The sequence below is a fragment of the Glycine max genome, chromosome 18, assembly GCF_000004515.6.
Source record: "Glycine max cultivar Williams 82 chromosome 18, Glycine_max_v4.0, whole genome shotgun sequence".
NCBI classification, from domain to species: domain Eukaryota; kingdom Viridiplantae; phylum Streptophyta; class Magnoliopsida; order Fabales; family Fabaceae; genus Glycine; species Glycine max.
Window position 1 is genome coordinate 8,505,506 of NC_038254.2, and position 6,178 is coordinate 8,511,683.

The 6,178-nt window shown below is 33.7% G+C and overlaps 1 long non-coding RNA gene across 1 annotated transcript; it reads left to right on the forward strand.

Annotated features, from left to right (window-relative positions):
• Positions 1-932: 932 nt before the first annotated feature.
• Positions 933-4,551, forward strand: LOC121174067 (uncharacterized). The gene is made up of 3 exons (XR_005889793.1): positions 933-2,647; positions 3,359-3,451; positions 3,768-4,551. It is a non-coding gene; the product is annotated as an uncharacterized lncRNA (long non-coding RNA).
• The last annotated feature ends 1,627 nt before the right edge of the window (positions 4,552-6,178 follow it).

The window sequence follows — 6,178 nt, forward strand, 5'->3', positions numbered from 1 at the left end:
TTGGTTCTTCTCCGGTTACGACCCTACCGGCAATCTTCGACCAAGGGAAATTCTTCAGTTTCCGCCAAGCTTGCAAAACGTTTCTACGGTCCATTCCAAGTTATTGAAAGAATTGGCCCTGTTGCCTATAAGCTCAAGTTACCTGACGAGGCAAAAATACATCCAGTATTCCATTGTTCTAAGCTCAAACCCTTTCGAGGGACCCCAACACCACCATCAACAGAGACCTTCCCATCCACTTTCATCAATGATCAACCCCTGATTTCTCCCTTGGCCATCTTAGACCACCGAAGAACATCACCAGAGGCTCCTTGGGAAGTCTTAGTTCAATGGAGAGGTCTCTCCCCCGACGAGACCTCATGGGAAAATTGGACCAAGCTACAGGAAGAGTATCACCTTGAGGGCAAGGTGATTTTACAAGGACCCAGGGATGATACGAACAAGACAATATCAACAGAAGAAGAACAACAAAATGCAAACTCAGAGGTGGGAATCACAAAAGAGGGGGTGCATAACGAAGTAAAGCCCAAACGAAAGGTGAAGAGGCCCACTTACCTTCACGACTTCGTTTGAAGAAAACTGCCAAAACAGAAGCTTCTGCAAATCCTTCCCAGATCGCCTTGCTTGGAATTGTGATCCTGCTGAGCAATTCTTATCAATAAAACGGTTATTGTAATATTCCTAGGATTATTACATATTAGGAATTCTATAAAAACCATGTAATAACAAACAAAGGCAATAAGAAAATTACAAGCTTCTTCTTTCTTCTTTCGTGCTCTGCTCCTTCCTCATTTCTGGAGGTGTAGACCTCGAATTCTAGCTCTTGATACTTTGCACCTAACAAATTCGGACACAGAGGTATCAATCACTACTTCGGACACAGGTTGCAGAGTTTTGTCAGATAACTTCCTTCATTCAGGTGTATAAGCTAGAACCTTTAAGTGACAAAAAATCTTTGGAATTGTTATGATGTGGAAAGGCATTTTTTTCGGGTTTTGGTGGATGCTGTACAAAAGAATATGAAGACGTAGGTCTTGAAATGGTTAGAAAGTGTGAACGTTTACCTCTAGCAATTGTTGCATTGGTGGTCTTTTATATAGCAAATGTCAAAGTGCACTTGAATGGACAGGTTTAGTCAAAATCTATGTTCGGAGTTGAAGAGGAATTCTGAGTTAATTAGTATTTAAAAAGAAAAATTGGTTTGAGTTATGATGATTTTCTGTTCAATCTCAGATCATGTTTATTGTATTTTAGAATGTATCCGGAAGACTATGAAGTTAAATCTGGAAGATTGATTACGCAGTGGATAGCTGAAGGGTTTGTCAAACATGAAAATGGAAGAACTTTAGAAGAAGTTGCACAACAACATTTAATGGAGTTGATCACTACAAGTTTGGTGCAAGTATCTTCATTTACTATAGATGACAAAGTTAAAGGATGTCGTGTTCATGACTTAATACATGAAATGATCCTTGGAAATATCAAGGATACATGGTTTTGTCTGTATATTGATGAGCATAATCAATTGGTGTCAAGTGCGATCGTTAGACGCTTAACAATAGGATCAGATTCCAATGATTTAATTGAAAATACTGAAAGATCACGCATTCGGTCAGTTCTAATTTTCACAAAGCAAAAGTTACCCGAATACTTAATCAGTGGAATACTTGAAAAATACATACCATTGAAGGTACTTGATTTTGAAGATGCTATACTATATCATCTTCCTGAAAATTGGGGGGGATTTAATCCACTTGAAGTATCTGAGCTTCATGGTATACACAGATAGAAAGTCTTCCAAAATCCATTGGTAAGCTCCAGAACTTGGAGACCTTGGATGTAAGACAAACAAAAGTGTTTCAGATACCAAAGGAGATTAGCAAGCTTTTAAAGCTACGTCATCTTCTGGCTAACGAAATATCTTCAATTGCAGTGAAGGATAGTATTGGAGGCATGACATCTCTACAAAAAATATGCCTTCTGTAAGGATTATAGCCACTAAGGTCAAGAGAATTCCTCTTTCGCCTACAGTGTTCAATTATTCTATAAATTATTACACCTTTTAATTTTAAAAATTTGTAAAGTAAAGCCGAGACTCATATATTTGCTTCCATATACTCCTTTCATTCTCTTCCAAGTAAATTAAACTAACAATTTCCTTTTGATGTTGGAAAGGGGAACCATTTATACAAACTTGGAAGAATTCATTATCAACTTCACTCAACTCCAACAGCTTAGTAAGGTGTGCAAGGGAAATAATGGAAAATTTACTTGGTTTGCAACTGTTTGAAGTTTGAAGAACTAGGCTTTTTCGAAAAGGGTTATAATTATAATTTTCCACCAGTCCTAAGCCCTGACTATGTCTCCATTTTACTTCAAATTGCTTGTGGTTGATGCGTTCAAATTGCTTGATGAGTTCTTCACAAGTCCTAAGCACCTCTACTTGGTTGATGCTCGAATCCGTGGATGCAAGTGATGATATATGTGGTTGCATGTTGATTTTGGAGGATCCGTTCGCATGCACGGAGAAATTTGGCCCTGTTCTGATTTTTGGTGTTTTGATCTGATCTTGGATGCATCTTGTGTTATTAAAAAGGATATTTGGTTGAAGGAAATGTGATGTCTATATCATTGTGAAGCTTAAATGGTACACACATTTTGGTAAAAAGTGATAGGTGCTCACTTAGGTTTGAGTATTCTCTGTTTTCTATCCATACTGTTTTATTTTATTTAATGTGTTCTGGAATGTTAAAAATAAAAAAAGGTAGTTGATTTATGTTGATATATGGGTTGGTAGTATCCTATAAAATTTTCAGAATTTTTTATGATAATATTGTTGGAAGAATATGGATTGAACCCTATGTTCATTCTCTGCATTTCCAGTGAGGATGTTCGTGCTCTGGATCGATCATTATTTTTCTCTGACAATTTTTGGAGAGATAATTATTTTTTTGTGTTCTTAAGATCATAAGGAGTATGTCTAAATATTTTTGTGTGAAAATATTAATGTCAACAATTTTAATAAAATCTAGAAAAGGATGAATGTTCTTTGATGTTCTGGGTTTTTCTGGGTGAATGTTGATACGGTTCTTCACTTACTAGGATGAATCTCTGTTGAATTTTGGGGAAAAAAATATTAGGATGTTTCTGTATTTGTTTGATGCAGCTGTATAAAGCAATAAAGAAATAATAGCTCAAGCTTTTGCTATAAATGTGTGGCAGGAATTGATCCTACACATACGAGTTCCTCTATGCTGTTCTTTTATTTCCTCTTGTCTAACTTCATATAAAGAATTTTGTAGTCCTTTGGAATTCCAGTGAAAATTCAGTCCTCACTGTTTTTTTATTTATATTACAGGAGGAGAATAAAAAATATGACGAAATTACAAGCGGATTAGGGAGAGTTATATATCTTAGTACTTCAAGGATGGGACCCAGCCATTCACATTAGGTGAGTTATATATCTTAGTACTTCAAGGATGGGACCCAGCCATTCACATTAGGTGCAAGCACAAGGGCCAGCTAAAGAGGCAAGTAAATCCTTCCTCTTTTTCTGGCTTACTTTGCTGATATGCATTCTATAAGATCTCATTCATTTGTTTCCTAATCACATTGTTTCTCGTATTTACATCATTGATAGTGGCAAGGTTCTTTATAAGTTATGATTATTTTTTCTATATATTTTTTCTGGGCAGATAGAAATATTTTGGACTGCACTTCTTAATCATGGTTAGGACCAGGGATAATAAATCTTGTTATGCTATCAGGGAAACAAGTTGGTGGATTCAACATTAGGAAAAGAAGTTGGGAATGGAGAACATCTAACTTTCATCAATGCTTCCATCCGAAAATTACCACACTCCACGTAATCTACCACCTATGCTCAATGACTTGGGGTATTCATGAGTGTAATTGCTGCCTAGATTATTTTAACTTTTGAGTTCAGGTTTTGATCATCAAGGCTGGTGGACACTGCAGTGAGGAACAATTCATTTGATGAGATGTTCTTGCTGGTGGGATTGGTACTCTAGATGAGGTGTTTAAGATACAGGCATGCACTGATTCAGCTTGAATGGATTGGACCAGAGCTCTTTGTGTTCTCTTCTAGAAGAAGTGTTTGAGATACAGGCACTGATTCAGCTTGAAATGAATTGGAGTATGCTTTATTTCTCTTTGTCTACATCACACTGATAGGTGTTAGACATAAAATTATGGCTAAATTACTATGTTGGTCTTGTATCTCTATTTTATATTGTAATTTAAGCTTCTATTTGTTAAAAGTTACAAAATGATATTTTATTTATTAAAAGCTGTAAAATGGTTTCTTACATAATTTATTTATTGTATCTTTACTTCTGAAGTAATGTCTTTTTCAGTTGTTTTGGATAAATAAAAAATAATTATTTTGAGTTATAACTAATATTCACACACTGGTAGACCCAAAGATAGCAGAGACAATAATGTGTTTTAGGTGGCATCTTCAATTTGCAAGACAGCTAGATTGAGAAAGGACAAAACAAGGCAAGAAAACATGTGCAAAGGACTGTTAGATGATTATTGATTGCATTGTATTAGTAATTCTTTTGACTAGTATGATCTATTTTTCACAGGCTGAGATGACAACAAACTTTCATCTCAAGTTTGGCACCTTGTTTCCCATGATATATTTAATTTGCTCAAACGTTTTTTTGCAGTATTACATCTAATATATATATATATATATATATTAGTTTAAGAAGCTCTTTTTGATCTCCTAATATATAAATTTCGTGTATGATATGACTGATTGTTGTGTTCATTCTAACATGAATTTATTCATTTAAATGCAAATTAAAATAGATGAAAAGGATAAAACATTGGACACGGAAAAGTTTAGGAATGGTGATCGGTGGTAAAATAATTTAAGGATCAAAATCATAAATTATAAGAAATTTAAGGATAAAAAATATTTTATCAAAAAAAAAAATTATAAGGACAAAAAGTTAATTTTTTTATTAAAGATTAAATACAAAATTCAAAAAAGTTAAGGGCCAAAAGTATATTATGTCTGTCAAAAATACTAATTATTCATCTCGCGTCCACCAAATTTTCCCTTTTTATTTTGCTCGTTTCTTTTTAATATATTACTTATCACATATATCACTTTGTCTCTGTATCTTTTTTCTTTTCTCTCTCATCTTTCCATCTCAATTCATCCTAAAACGGGGTAGAAGAATATCATAGTTCTATTTCTTTTCTTTTGTCAGAACAAGCTTAAGACCTGATGAATGAATGAAGACTTGGCTACAGGGGTAAACATGCATGTTATATCCATCAAATGAATTTTTTAATATACCAAAAAAATGTTAGTGAAAATAAAATAACATTACTAAAAAGAAAAGAAAAGATTATATATATTTTTAGACCATGAAAAAATGAATATATTGAATTAGAGTTAGAGATATTCGAAATCAAGCAAAAGAAAATACTCCGACGATAGAATAAATCTTCAAGACTTGGGTATATTTCTTTTTCTTGGAAGCAGAGTCTAATGACAAAGAAAATACAAAATGACTAACGAAGGAGTGAAGTCAGTTGCTGAATTAACATACAACGGAAGAGATAGAAGCTGGGGCAATATAAAAAATTTAAAAAGAATAAATAAATAAATTGGAAAATAAAAATGTGGCCACTTTATCTCTTCTTTCATGTTTAACCAAAAAGAAGACATATCTTTTTTCCATGCGGTTTAACATTTTTTTTTCTCACACTAGCATATTAATAAGTTGCTCGATCTGTTTTTTAGACACGCTAAAGAAAAGTCTCTTTTTTTTTTTAAATCATCTGTATACAATTATTAGCGGCAAAGCTAGCATATATGAAAAGTGGTTTACGAAAAGTGGACCACAAGATCACAACTTGCTCACAAAAGAGACGCTGCAAAGCTCAAAGTCTTCGTCTCCGCGTACACAGTGCACTAAGTTACAAAATATCATCTCAGTATGATATAGATAAAAAGAATTTATAAAAACAAATCTGATAACCGACACCTGTTAATCATGACTATAGAACTTATAAATAGAGAATCATGTTAATTTTAAAATTTTATTGAAATTATATGGATAAGATATTATCATAAACAGTGTCCGTGTCATTGTTTGGCTAAGTACATTTATTGGTTATATAACGTTGCAGAACA